At 44.0% G+C, this 15,524-nt stretch overlaps 1 long non-coding RNA gene across 3 annotated transcripts; it reads left to right on the forward strand.

Moving 5' to 3' along the window:
* Nucleotides 1–3,080, forward strand: LOC123160759 (uncharacterized). 3 transcript variants are annotated; one of them, XR_006480362.1, is made up of 6 exons: nt 1–306; nt 378–527; nt 730–1,257; nt 1,750–1,844; nt 2,272–2,351; nt 2,658–3,080. It is a non-coding gene; the product is annotated as an uncharacterized lncRNA (long non-coding RNA). The 3 variants fall into 3 exon arrangements; XR_006480361.1 differs by having other exon boundaries at nt 2,681–3,080; XR_006480360.1 differs by having other exon boundaries at nt 2,850–3,080.
* The last annotated feature ends 12,444 nt before the right edge of the window (nt 3,081–15,524 follow it).

The raw sequence follows: 15,524 nt of genomic DNA on the forward strand, positions 1-15,524 counted from the left end.
TAGGCCCAGTACAAAAACGAAATAGGAAGGAAACCCTGGATCCCCAAATCAGAACCCTCATCTCCACTCCGCCGCCGCCGCACTCCAGCTACCACGCCGTCGACCCAACCCTCAACGCTGCCCCAGCAGCATCGGTCGCGGCCGTCGTCGTACCAGCTCGCCGCTCCACCTGCTCGCCTACTGTCCCTTCATCCTCAATGGTGGAGCGACCCACGCCGTGTCCTCGTCGGCGCCTGTGTGCGTCCGCCTCACAGCACGCTCGAGCGCCCCCTCCTTGAGTCGTCGCCACCTGGGAAAGCAGCGACGGTATTGCCTGCTTGTTTGCCCCTTCCTTCTCCTCTTTGCCTCCCTTACAGATCCAACACCTCCCCTCACAGATCTGCCTCACCAAGATGACGACGGCTGCCTCAAGTTGGGGGACACATCTAGTTGGTGATAGACCAGGGGAGACGTTGCTCCATGAACAGGGGAGTACAAACAGGAGCAGGTGGATAAACTCTCCACGAAGCTCACCAGAATAAAAATAGGTAATCCTTCTCCCCTGCCGTCTTGCATCTTTATTCTTGGTTCTTGCTTTTCTAGTTATGAAGTGCAATGCCATATACTACTATTTTAATGCTTGCATACAACTATAATTGCTGGGTTTTTTTGTGCCAAATGTTGACTTGTGTTATTCTTTACTTGTGTACATGAAAGCACACTGACCAGCTCATCTCCACTATGATGCAGGGAAAGAAACTGAATCTGGGGAAGACGTTGTTAATATCATCAGGTTGTTATGCTTAAGTACAGATACAGTTAGATGTGAAGCTCCAAAACAGGGTTTATAATCGCTCGGCCATTTCTGTTTCTTTATTAACTTATCATGATAAGACCATATACAGTTAGATATGAAGCTGCTTGTTTGTCGCCCTTTATGTTAATGTGATATTCAGCAGGGTAGCTCTTTAATTTATATTTTTCTTTCTCTTAGGCAGCAATGATGCTCCTTATATTGATGTGATATTCTACCATGTTTTATCCTATACATTACAATGCCATTCTGTATTTAGTATGCTCAGGATCATTTGATCTGTCTTGCACTTGTGTTTTCTTTGTTGGTTCAGTCTTAATGGTACTTATCCTTATAGTTACTTGGGATTTTTGTCTATCATACCTTTTGACCTTTCATTATGTTAGTATCTTTGACTTATTCGGCAGTTACATTGCAAGTTCGAGGAATATCATTGGCACAGCAGAGAGGTTGCAAACAAGAAGGTGAGTTTATCACCCAGTGGCATTAAATTGTATCATTATTCTTCCAGATGAAGAGGTACCATTCCCTACTGTTACAAAATCAAATAATTTAGTGTTATGCCGATAAGCTTGGCAAAGTTGTGTGCTCATGTCATATCATCAATCTGTCCTCATTTGTTATGCATGTAATCTACTGATTGTAGTAGCCTTATGTAGAAAAATAGTTATTTTATGTGTTCTCCCATCGCAGAGCCATCTTGGGTGAAACCGCTATTACCAAATTTGAGGGACTGCAACCATTTATTGCTGCCTTAATTTGTTAAATTAGTTTGAAAACAGCCATATGTTTCCATAAATTCTGAATTCTTTACTACACTAAGATTGAGCGGAATACATTGTGTGATTAGCATTTGTTCTGTTTTTCGTTGAAATACATGTAATATTACCACCTAAACTCTACTTATCTCTAATTTGATTATGTAATGAGCACTGTCTTTATACATATCTTCGCAGACAGAAAATAGCCTTTGCAAAGGACAAGAGGGCGACAACAAAATTAAGATTGCTTTCGTGTGTTTGTTGAGTTGGCCTTGAGCTGCTGGGTGAAGGTATGTTTTTTTTGCTTAATTGCCAAGTGCATGAATTGATCGCCGTGTGTTCTTTTAGTTTCGTGCTTGGAAATTAATCAATTGGTACAAGTTTCAAACCAACTGCTAAAAATATATTGTTTTAGTTGTATGTCAACCAGCCATCACACATTAAAGACGGTTATGATTTTGAGTACCCGTTTGAAAATTGATTTGTTTTGAAATGTTGGAATGGAAACAAGGAACACAACACTCAGAAAGTGGTCTGATGTTAAATTTAGTTGTCCATTGCCTCCGGCGAATGTCATCTCCCAGCTCGTGACCTTGCCCCTAGTATTTTTCTTACTATACTAAGCTACAAAAGCTATTTTGTTGATTTTTTTAACTCATGACAGTACTTCAAAGAGAAGTAATTATAATAAATTGTTCCTTCATGTTTTTTTCCCAGAAAGTAGCCTCCATGCTTCTTAAATCTGGGTACTGTTTTGTACAGAAGCTTTCATCTATAGAGAAGCACATCTGTTTCAGGTACATACTATTAAAACTTATGAGCAAGTTTGCTGCAATGATGTTCCACATATATGGTTTGCAGCTCTATCAATTAAATTTGGTGCCAACTTTTTGTACAATTCTGCGACTTATAGTTTCACCCAACTATTATGTGATGAATTTAGAGGGATGGAGGTAAGGTTTGGCCAAGTTAATTTGAGAAACTAAGATGCCGAATAGGTTCTTACTATATCACATATCAATGGTCCTAGTTCTTGCAATCGTACTTTTTGCAATTGACATTTGACATAAAATGTACAACCTCAATGAGTCCTTTTTTAACAGATTGATGAGTCTATTTCGTGCAGGCTAATCTGAAAAAGAAGCCAATTCAAGCTGTAGTTGACTAACAAATGGGTCATGTTTTTCATATGTAGTTGACGAACTTATGTGTTATTAGATGTGCTCTTAATACTTTGTTGTATGCAAATTAGACGGATTGTGTTGGATGACCGGCTCCTGCGTTCGTTTTCACAGACTGCTCCCTCTGTTCGTGGACAAATACGGTGTCCAGTTTAGGTGTCGGTGTTGGAGATGCCCTAAGCATAAAGGATGGGTGAAATCATATGTGGTGTGAGCTAGTCTGGAATAGAGCAGCGGCCAAACAAAGTGTAGTGTCCTAGTCATAACCCGGTGCGGTGCGGTGCCGGGGGATTCTGGTCTGGTACTTCCGTCTTCTGGTGGAGAATATCTGTTGTTGCGTTTGAACCTGAACCTGTTGTTGTTTCTTGCTCCGTAGGCATCTCTTCATTGAACTGGACTTCCTTTCTGGCTGATTGATTTGATATTTTGATTCGAAACAAATGTGCGGTTGTCATGCTATTTCCCGTGTCATGCTATTTCCAGCCTTGTGCCTAGCATCTGCTGCCCCTGGCATTTTGGTGGGGTAAAGTAGAGTAGTTATGTCCCGGCTGTGTTGACGTTCAGATTTTTCAGTCGCATGCATTTACGAACGGGCCGGTAAAACTGAGCTTGTAGTTGTTTCTTGCGTCATTGGGCTCGATCGTGTTCTAGCTAGAAGAAGAAAGAGAAGTTTCCACACACGCACACAGAGATTTGTTCGTGTCGCTTTAGATTTGCAGCAGTAATTCTTTCACACACAGAGATTTTAATGTTTAATTTGTGTGCATGTTTTATTTTAAGCTTATTTTACAAAGTTCACACGGACAAATGTGTCGGTCACTGTTGGACACATTGGCTTGTTCAAACGGATAGATAGCGGACAAAATTCACGATTCGTTCACGCGTCGGAGTTGCTAAGTGCTGCATGAGTGCATGTGCTGTGCTGTGCTGGGGCGATCGAGCATGGATGGTGCACGAGACGGGCACGAGACGATTCTGAGTTGCTGACAAGAGGAGAAGACAGAAGAGGGTCGCGCCTGCCGATCTCTTCCGTGCATGATTGAGGCACCGGCCCCACCCCCACGCACGGAACAGATCCTCGACCGAGCTCTCACGGACGGACGTCGTCGGAGAAACACACAGGCACTGCGATGGGGATATTTTTTAAGGAGGAATGCCTCCTGCCTCTGCATCGGTCGATGCATGTAACCATATTATTAAAAATCAAAACACAGTCTTAACATCTAAATAAGCTCAAAATCCGAACAAAGAAGGAGAAAATAAGTATGTAAAGCGCCACATCTGATAATAAAGCGCCACATCCGGCGATAAAGAACATGCTACGATGCCTACACACCTAGCCTATTATTAACTCGTCATCCAAATCGGCTGAAGATAGCCCGTGCTACTGTGTCCCAGCGGTTGCACCCAATAACCTTAGGCCCCATGTAGTTCGCATGAGTGAGTAACGACCACATACGCATCCAGACTGTACCTCTATAGATAACCTGCAAAAAAAATTGGTGAATGATGTAGTATTAAAAATCATATCATTTCTAGTGTTCCATATTAGCCCGTAATAAAGCACACATCCATATCGAAATATGTTTAGCCATGTGTATGTCTACTCCATTAAGCCACGTCCCAAATAACGTGTTACGATGTGGATGGGATGCACGCATGCGTGGATGCATGGTATCTTCATTTTTCTTTTTGGGAGCCATCTCTATATTTTGATTGAGAAGTTACGCAACACACGTAGCAAAATAAAGATGCATTCTCCTGGCTGGCTAAGTGGCTCGCCGGGTGTCTAGCGACCTGTAGCTAGGGTGAAATGTTTGCCACCGGTGGGTGTTATGTACTCCCTCCGTTTCTAAATATAAGTTTTTTTAAAGATTTTAACAAGAGACTACATAAGGAACAAAATGAATGAATCTATGCTCTAAAATATTTCTGTATATATTTATATGTTGTAGTCCATTTCAAACCTCTAGAAAGAGGGAGTACATGCATGCACATATGTTTGGTCTAGTATAGGATAGATGTCACAGGTTGGCAGGCCGTGTAGTGTGTATGCAGTAAATCGGAGACTTGTTTCTTCGCTCTGCTGTGGTTCGTTTGCTCTTTTTCTTTTGTCTATTTCGTGGGGGCCTAAAATGGCGGTTGATGCGTTCATCATTCACCAGCAACCTACCTATAGTTCATTTGATGTCCTGGCTCCCTCCCTCCCTCTCTCTCTCTCTCTCTGTGCATTTGCTCATGGACCCTCTACCTCTCTCCCTCGGTCCATTGCATCCCGTTTCCCGAGGAAGCCGTGGCGTCTTGCGCTTGTCCTCCTTCCTGCCCAGCTGGTCCTGCCAAGCCGAACTCTCCCTCCGTTTCTCTTTCCTTTCTCATGATGCATGCAATGTGTGATGTATTGTCAGTATGTGTGGACGGCGAAACACGACGGCATGCACGTCCGTCCATCCGTCCGCATCCAACGTCAGGCTGGCTGCTGCCAGCCATCTTCAGGGCCAAACTACCGCCTTCATGCATAGCACGTGGTAGAGCTAGGGAGTAGTATGTCTGAGCGTACGTGACATGCATGGAGCCCGTACACTGCAACAGGGTGAAAAATGTCTGAGCGTACGTGACATGCATGGAGCCACACTGCAACATGCATAGACCTAGGGAGTAGTATATATGTCTGAGTTAGGGAGTAGTGTGTCTGAGCGTATGCTTGATCAAGTTTATAGAAAATTGTATCAATACCTATAATACCAAATAAATAAAATGTGAAAATATGTTTCATGATCATTCAAACAATGGCGATTTGTGTTGTAGGTATTGACTAGCAAAAGAGCCCGTACACTGCAACAGGATGAAAAATATCGCACACCCTTAATCATAATTAGAATGAATCAAGTGTACTATAAGTTCCGATGCAACATAGGCCTCGATTATGGTTTTGTTGAAGGAGGAAGTAGAGAAGTTTGTAATAAGCAGATCAAGAGAGAAAAGGGTGAATTAATTAGCTCAGTCTCGTTTTGGATTTGGAGCAACAAACTTTTTGCGCATCATGTAAAACTTTGTAATAATTTCTTTTGCACACATCTTGTGATATGATTAAGTGGTAACATCTAAAAAAATACGATTACTAGCATGCATGTAATGCTGTCCGGCCGATGAGGATCCCGTTTGAGATGGTGCATGACGGTGACAGTGGGTTGCTTTGGTCCATGTGTCACGTGTCCCATGCCGCCGGAGCAGCGCTCGCGTCTGCCTCCATGATTGAAGTGAACCACGCACGGAACAGATCTCACGGACCGACGCCGTCAGACAAACACATGCACGGAGATGGGGAATGGGAGTAGCCGAGAGAGGGATTGTGAATCCTCCTTTTTAGATTTTGATTGAGAAAGCAAAATAAGATGCATCCTCCTAGGTTGCTAGCTAGGTGCCTAGTTGGTCCACAACCACATCTACGGTGGGTGTTACGTACATGCATGCATGCACATATGTCTCATGTTTGGTCTATCGATCGGCTGTAACACACAGATATATATGTCTGTCACGGGTTGGCAGGCCATGTATGCAGTGCAGTAATAAATCTGAGAGCGATAGTGGGATGGATAGTTTTTTTCCTCTGCTTGCCTTGCGTTGTTGCATGCTTGGGTCATGTTCACCTCGCTCAGCTATGCATCTCCAGGGCCGGCTTTGGCCGTGCATGTGCCCTAGCTCGCTAGCTCGTGCATGCAGTGCAGTGCAGTGAAGTGAAGGGGCGACGCAGTCAGGCAGCACATGAAACATTCCTGCTAAGCCAAGCCCAACTGCTTATAACCTACCTAATACACCTAGTTTCTGTGCGTGTATGTACGTATAATCTGTGTGAGGTCCATCCTTAGCTTTGTATGCTTCCCTCCTACGTTGCACCGATACGGCGACACCGATACGACGATACGAGTACGGCGATACGGGATACGGCAATTTCTAGAAACAACAACACACGATACGGCGGGTATATATAAATAATTAATAAAATGACATGTAATAAAAACAAACATAATAAAATTTCTGAGATGAGATCAAAATACCACCCCATTGGTTGACTCATTGCCTCCATGCCTCTTTTCTTTTCTAGTCTTGAATGATCATCCAGGTCCTCAACTCCTCATGGTGTATGCAAAACAGATCAAGTAATCTACAAGTACTAGCAACTAGCAACCACTCCATGTCCCTGCAGACGCCCAAACATAGCCCCATTCGTAACAACTAACGGGTAGGAGCAACTAGCAAGTAGCAACCACTAATGATTTATGAAGACAAAAAGTTGAATGATGGATCAACTAAAGCAGGCAAGCACTGATTCCAGCCGGCGGATCTACTTGCTTGGTACAAGAGGCAAGCGGCGGCTAGCTTGTTCCAGCCGGCGGCGAGGGGAGTCAACAGGGCAGAGCCGCCGGAGGCGACGATTCCAGCGGCGAGCGACTCCAGCCGCCGCCGGCGGCGGCCAGCTTGCCCTCCTCTCCCCTGTCGTGCGCGTGCGAACAGAGTGACGCGGGCAGGGCATAGGTTAGGGTTAGTACTGGGCTTTCTACTGGGCTGGCGTATCCCAGCCGTGTCGTGGACTCTGTACAGCGCGTATCGGCCTTTTTTTTCTTTTTTTTTAAATCGAAAAAGAGATACTTCGGCGATACGCGTATCGCGGCCGTATCAGCCGTATCGGCGTATTGGCGACGTACAGGACGGGGATACACAGGTTTTGGACGTATCGGTGCAACGTAGCTTCCCTCTCGCTCTGCGTGCATGCTCCGGTCCGAGCCTGTCTCGTTGGGCACCACAGGCCTAGGTCCACAGACCGTCGTAGGCGTCGCGTTTCCCGAGGGAAGCTTTGTCATCTAGCTAGGGCTGGTCATGCCAACTGCCATGCCAAGCGAAGGTACATGCAAAACGCACCGCCATGTGTGTATGATCAATGTATGTGGAGCCATGCAATTGTACTGCATGCATGCAAGCAGCTCGACGATGACGGTCGTACAATCGGCATGCATGTAGGTACGGACGTACTACGTCCGCCCGTGAGCCGCCCAACTGAAATCCAAGGGGGCGATTGAGTTCGTGCTCATCTTCAACCTCCAGCCCTTTTCTACCTCTATCCTCCGGCCAGCCAGGCGTGATTTCATCTAGCCCGACGCCACGCAGCGACTTCCTTCCCTTATGACATGCATTGAGCTGCACACAGAGGTGACAAACAAAAGGTGTACTCCCTTCGTCCGGAAATACTTGTCGCACGAATAGATAAAATTGGATATATCTAAAACTAAAATATGTCTAGATACATCCATTTCACCGACAAGTATTTCCGGATGAAGGAAGTATTTAATTGCATGTTTCATGTCCGTACACCACAGACACAGTAGTCCAAAGCATATTGAAGCAATGGAGGCAATGTGAGATATTCGGATCATGGAGGGAGTATTTAATTGCATGTTTCCGGATGGCGACGAGTAGACCAGTAGGACCATGGAGGCAATGTGAGATATTCGGATCCAACATCAACATGAGGCAATGGCCACAGGGACCAGAGACGGCGATGGAGGGGGCTGGTTAGCAATATGGTGGATGTATCCGCATGTTGCGGGTGAGAGAAATATAAAAAAAATGAGAAAGAGAGAAAGATCAAGTGGTTGGTGAGGTTGGGTACATGTATACGGTTGGTACCAGCATCCCTTCCTAGGCCCAGCCCAATTCACAAAAAAGCATATCCCGCTAATCAGAGATGGATCGAGGTGTGAAGAGCCTCTAGGGAGGGGGGTGAGGGGGGGAGCATGAAATTTTTTCTTTTTCTCTTAACATGACTACTTGTGTTGCTTTTATCACTTTATTATTTTGGCTACAAGTGCCTTTGAACCGAAAATCATGTTGGCTAGGCTATTTATTATGTGTACCTGAAAAATCCCTAATGAATATGATTGTGAGGTATTAAGATACAAATGTGTTTCATCAAGAAATGATGTTGTGTATTTATAGACCCCATTATCATGTAACCAATAAGTTCCATTGCCTTTCACGAGCATGGATGGTCATACGTTCGTAGGTTAGGGCAACAAGACATCTACTACTCTTTATCTATAAGGAACTCAACCATACTCTACCAGTGTGCATTGGTGTACACCGCACCATACCATGTAATGAAGCATAGTTGTACATTGACTGCTTATGCTGTAATAGCTAGTTTACAAACTAACTCATGAAAATGCATATATTCTAACGGATTGAGTTTGTTTGGACTGGTTAGAGGTTTTTTTTATGCATTCTCAATCAAGTAACTAACCGTAAGAATGAAGAATGTCAACTTGGGTTGGTGAGAACTCAAGAAAAAGAGTTGTTGACACCTCATGCCGTTTCTAGAATTTTATATTACTCTGGACTAGACTAGATAATACTGATTTACAAATCGCTTTGGCAATATTGTTACCTGTGCATTGTAGATTTTTGTAGAAATACATTTATAGATTTTAAAATTGGTGTGAACACACATGTACACAACCATACAGGCAAGTTGTAATACAACATCAAAGAGGCACAAATTATTCACCATTAATACAATTTTCATCTCTCACGCTTTGGTACATTTAGTCAACAAAACTATACACACTTACCGTAGGAAAAACATCACAATTAAATGATAAAAATAATTATTGTCTCCACTAGCATATTTGTAATAACAAATTGTGGGTTGGACAACAATAAACTGCACTTTAATATTACCAATGTGATTGTATGGTTAATTTTGTTAGATATATTAGTGAAAAAATACATTAAAGTTTTGAAACAAAGGTTATATATTTCTTAGAAAATTAAGTTAATTTTAAATAAAATAACTAATAAACAAAATAAAAATGTTTAGTATAATTAGATGAGTAATACTCATAAATGACGAGAAGAGCCTAGTTTGAGTCCTTATCACTTTCCTAACTACAAATATAAATGACATAACCATTTTCAGTATCAAATAAGTTTTTTCATTTTTCATTTTGTTACGACATGTTAGGATTTAATTATTTTGTTTAACTCAATAAAATATTTGCCTAACGGAACGAGATCCTCTGACGTGTTGGAGCAAAAGTAGGGAAGTTACAGTGCTCCCTTGTGTAAAAGCATAGAGACAAGTCACGGAGCGAAGCAGACACTGTAACTAATATAAGGAAGCTCATTACTGTAGACAGATTACTGTAGATAACACAGGTTCAAATCCCTGTTCATGCGCCTGTGGTGAAGCAACGTCAGGGGACTGTAGCGCCCCCTGCTTTTCCTTCACACGTCAGAGGATCTAGTTCCCTGCCTAACAACCGACGTGCAATTATTCTCCTAATAAGTTCAGGCATGTGTGAAACTGCCCATCCTGGAAGGATTCATCGTGCGTAATGTCGAAAGCATCCGTGCACTTCTAACACCTCTGCTGCCCGCTGCGATGCCAAATCCCGTGCTAGAAGGCAATGGAAGCATTCTGCACACAATTTCTCACATCAGGCATGAAGGGGTTGAGATTGAGCGTGCCAAGAAAGTGATCAAGTTTCGGAATGGAGGGCTCGCAAAGCAAGCTGACAAGCTTGGCGGATTATTATATGATGAGTTAGGGAGGGCTCTAGATGGCAGGATGCCCTTGGCGGTGTTCCAGGGCCGTATTCCAATGTATCTCCATGAAATTGACCAGTTGCTTGACTCGCGGATGGATTTCTGAGGAAAGTTGTAATTTAATTGACAGGTGATAACAATGTATTGATTGCCCTTGGATGTTGTTTTGTTCCATTCGTGATAACAATGTTTTGTTCCATTTGGATTTGGATTTCAGAATTTAAATGCAAAAGCTTCATTTCTCTACTGTTTGTAGAAACGACGTGTGCAGGTAGGGTGCCCGCTGCTCTCGTGGAATTTACATACCGCCCTCTCTCTACCGTTGCCCCCTCGGGGGCGTCCGCGATGTCCCGCCACCGCTAAACCCATCTGCCCTACTCCTAGAGTTGTTGTTATTCGAGCTAAGGAGCCAATCATAAGTTGTATTATAGCAACATTAGATGACTCATATGTGATAGTAATTGATGGTTCGGAAATGTGACCACGTGACACAATGTGGTAACCAATCCAGACTATTCAAAAAAAGATGGTTTGGAGATGAGAGCATGACATTGCAATTATGTGACTTTTAATGTCTTGCCGGCATTGAAATAGATAATTATGTTCCGAAGGCGTCTGCACATCGACCCAGATGTCGATATTACCTTCAATATCATCTTCCGGACGAATACCAAAGGTGATAACCATGCCAGGCTCAAATGCATAAGTCTTGCATAGTGTTTGCCAAGTTTTGCATTCAAAATAGGTGTAGGTGTCTGCGTTGTATAATTTTGCGTGGAAAGTATAACCATGCTTGGTGTTCAAGTAAACTCTGTTTACCTCCATAGTAGTTTTCATAGGACTGAAACCTATCTTATCCAAGACAAAAACCCTTGCATGGCAGGGGATACGCTAGTAGAATAGTAAAAAAATAAATTATAAGTTGAAGCAAATGAAGCAGATGTCATGCTTAATTACGAAAAAAGGCTTGTCGTTGTGACTTACTATATCCATTTCGAAGTTCTCGTTCAGCTTGATGCTGAAGCGCCTATCATCATCTAGGAAGATTCTGTCGCACAGGCCACGCTCGTCTTTGCAGTATTTGCAAATACCGAAATCCTTTTCGTTGTCGTACATTTCCTATGTTCATAGTTGAAACATTAATTGAAAATCGATCGAAGACAACTACCAGGATACTCAACACACAAATTCGGGGCACTCGATATTATTCTGGCACAAGTAATGCCAAAATTCACGGAAAAATCCGGCATGACCTTTGCTAAAATAGGACATATTGAGCGCCTAAAATTTGCTAGAACGGAAATGAATCAACACTCCGGCAAAACATAGGCCACTCAAAGGTGTAACCTACAAACATGACCGGCCACTTGGGCAAGCACATATCCTATTTGAGCAACACAAGATATACATTTTAGAATATCTTATAGGACTCATATTGACATGAGCATTCAATAAGCAAAACCAGATCGTAAAATAAATAAGTATTCAAATTAGCATGCATTCAATAAGCAAAGTAAATCATCTATTGCGTCCGTACATCATCGAATATTATCACTAATACATCCCGAATAGTATCATACATATAACATCACTAATACAACTAAAACCCTAGCGAACGATGGGTATCGGCGCGGGCGGTGGACACCCAAAGAGAAGGAACCATCACAGGATCATAGCTCCAGTGAGATCCCTGGAGAACCTGCCAGGTACTGGAGAATCTGTGCTCTAGCGCAACCAAGTAGTGACAGACGTGCGCGTCCTCCTCACTGACACGGTGACATACCACCTCCGCGGGGTCCTCAAGCCTCTCGGCCGTCACTGGCACACGCGACTGCCACCAAAGAAGGTTCGGGTCAATGACGGGCTGACTCCCACCAAGCTGTGCCCCCCGGTAGTTAGCACCTCCCAGTACCAGCCTGGCGAAGCCCAGTCCCGGACATGGGCCATCTGTTCAAGCAGGTGTCCTCCGCCGAGTCGACGACGAGGATGCGGGATAGGCATCGTCGAAGTCGATGCGGGAAAATTGCTTTAACTAAAAAAATAGCAACAAATGTGACATGTTCAACTAGTTCTATTAATTCAACTAGTTCTTACTAAAAATAAACTTACTATAAATCAAAATAAACTAGTACCTAGTTCTTACTAACTAATTAGTACCTAGGAACTACTGCCCTAATTACCATCTAATTTAATGAACCTAGGGGTGGAAAGTGGTAGCGGATAATCCGAAATTTGATGCAATAGATGAACCCTAACTAATTTGATGCAATTAAAATTTGAAGAACTCTAGGCAAAGGTAGGGGAGGGGAGGAGCAGGCGTGCTCACCTCGGGTGCCTGTGGCGAGGGAGGGGCACGCAGCGTCAAGATCGGAGTTGGGGCTCGGGCGCGTGGCGGAGGGCGGCGTCGAGGTCGGGGGTCAGGGGCACGTCAAGGTCGCGGGCGGCATCGAGGTCGGGGGTGGGGGCGGCGTCGAATCCGGGGTCAGGGGCGGCGTCGAGGGTGGGCAGAGAGCGACGGGAGAGCACGCAACGGCCGACGGGCGACGGCGGCGGCGACAGCGGAGGAGTTGGGATTTGGGGGAAATGACCGTAGGGAAGAATCGTGCAGTTAAGCCGAAAGTAGCAGTAGCGCTTTCTGGTAAGTGCGCTACTGCTAAGTTAGCTATAGCGCGTTCCTGGATACGCGCTACTGCTACCCCTTTCTCTTTTTTCCTCTTTTCATTTATTTTTCTTTACGTTTTATTTTTTCCTTTCTCCTTTTTCTATTTCTTTCATTTTCCTTTATTTTTCTATTTGATTTCCATTTAATTTTAGTCCCTTTATCAGTAGGGCCTTTCTTTATAAACGCACTGCTACAAAGCATGTAGCGTAGCGTTGTTCGCCAGGGATTGCTACTACTATGTGTAGCCTATCGGCTAAGCAGTGGAAATTTTAGCAGTAGCGCGTTTATCTTCAGGCGCGCTACTGCTACAATTGTATGTGTAGTGTGGTTTATGCCAACGCGCTACTGCTACTTAGCACTAGCGTGGTTTTTTGACACGCGCTACTGCTAAAGTTCTGTGTATAAGGTGGTTTTCCCTAGTAGTGTCTGTCAAGGCGGACCCATCCCAAATCCTCTGAAAATTAACTAGTTCTCCGCATGGACCGAACTCGTTCCTCCCCTCCTCCATTTCTCCCACCTCCGCACAACGACCCACCCCTCCCTTGCTCGCCGTCACCGGCTTGGCGATGGATAATTGCAAGGAGAAGAACCTTGCCCGGAAGGAGTAACATCGTAGGCAGCACGAGCGTGAGGCGGCGGAGAAGATAGTGGCGACAAAGGCAACTGCGGACGCGTCCTTGGTGGCCGCTGCTGAGGACATGAACCCGATGCAGGCCAAGCTATCGGTCATGTCCACGGAGACAAACAACAACATTTCACCGTTGGTGGACTTCGTTACACCCTCCTAGCGGAAGGGCATCCCAGATTTGAGCATTTCGCAATCCTTCCCTGAAGCAGACATGATGGCTGACTCATCGGAGCTTCAAATGCATCGGGCTAAGAAGATGAAAAAAAATGACGGGTCGAGCTCGACTCAATCAATTGGACTGGATGAGAAAGTATAACAAGAAAATGGTGCAACAGACTTGCAACCAACCATGCCAAAAGAACTGGCAAGTGATGGGGAACAAGTGAGAGAACGAGAGGGTGGCGCGTGAAGGTGCGGCAAGCAAAATGTCTGCCACTTGTACATGCATTTTTTATGCTAATGAGGTGAAGAAGGAGAAGAGGTACATGATGTTCATTGACGTTCAAAGGGAGAAGATGGAGTTCGGCCGGGAGGAGTTGTTCTTGGAGAAGAACAAAGTGGAATTGGAGAGGCAAGAGAAGGTTGCCAAATGGGAGCTTGAGCAAACGGTGACAATATGTGGTCTGGAGCTCGAGAAAGAGAGGTTGCGGCCTGCTAGAGAGACGGGGGAGTCGAGGATCATGTTGCAGGACATCAACCTCTTCGATGAGGAAGGGAGGTAGTGGTTTCTCCGCATGAAGAAGAGGATCAATGATTGCGAGGAGTGAAGTCATCGATTCATTCGTGTATCGCTTATCTATGTGTGAACTATTGAATTTTATTTTGGAATGTACCGAATTTATTCGGGCTACACTATCTTTGTGTTATTGAATGTATGATGATTTTGCGTTGTATGATCGTCGTGTATGGGTTTGCATGGATTTGGGTACTGATATTTGGGTGGTGTGGCTGTGGGGACGTCCAAATGGGAACCTGCCCGACGCCGTCCGCGGGCGCATCCTTGGGCATATGGGAGTCACGTTTGCTACTTGCGCTTGTAGATGCTCTTAAAGGGGACACCTAGAACATATGTGTTAGTTGAATTCAAGTTTGAACTACTCCCTCCATTTCATAATGTAGTGTGTATAGATTTTTTTTTTTGAAAAGTCAATGCTCACAAATTTTGACTAAGTTTATAGGTAAAATGATTTCCATCTAAAATGCAAACATATATCGTTAGATTCAGCATAACATGTAGTTTCATTTTTTTTCAATATATTTGGTATTGTAGATATGAATAGTTTTCTCTATAAATTTGGTCAAAAAACTTATAAATTTTGACTCTCAGAAAAATCTATACGCACTATATTATGGAACGGAAGGAGTATTTTATTGTAAAACTTAGATGGATTGTAATATTTAAATTAAAACTACTATCCCATTTGATAATTTCAATCATCATCGATTTGATATGTTGCAATTTTCAGCTCGTGGACTTAAAAAAATAGGCGAAAGTTTAAAGGACAGGCTGGCTCCATCATCAATGTCTGTTCACGAATAAGGTGTCCATTTTGAGGGTCGGCCCTGAAGATGCCCTTAGACTAGAGTTATGTAGCGGGGTACAGACAACACAGGGAAAGCGAGAGATAGGAATGTGAAAGGAACAATCAGGTGCAAGATAACAAGATAATGGTGCAACGGACTTGCAACCAACCATGCCAAAAGAACTGGCAGGTGATGGGGAGCAAGTGGGAGAAAACGAGAGGGTGGCGCGTGAAGGTGCAGCAAGCAAAATGTTTGCCACTTGGACGGGCATCTTATTTGCTAAGGAGGTGAAGAAGGAGAAGAGGTACAAGATGTTCATTGATGTGCAAAGGGAGAAGATGGAGTTCGACCGGGAGGAGTTGTTCTTGGAGAAGAA

This window comes from Triticum aestivum, chromosome 7B (genome assembly GCF_018294505.1).
Source record: "Triticum aestivum cultivar Chinese Spring chromosome 7B, IWGSC CS RefSeq v2.1, whole genome shotgun sequence".
Classification (NCBI taxonomy): domain Eukaryota; kingdom Viridiplantae; phylum Streptophyta; class Magnoliopsida; order Poales; family Poaceae; genus Triticum; species Triticum aestivum.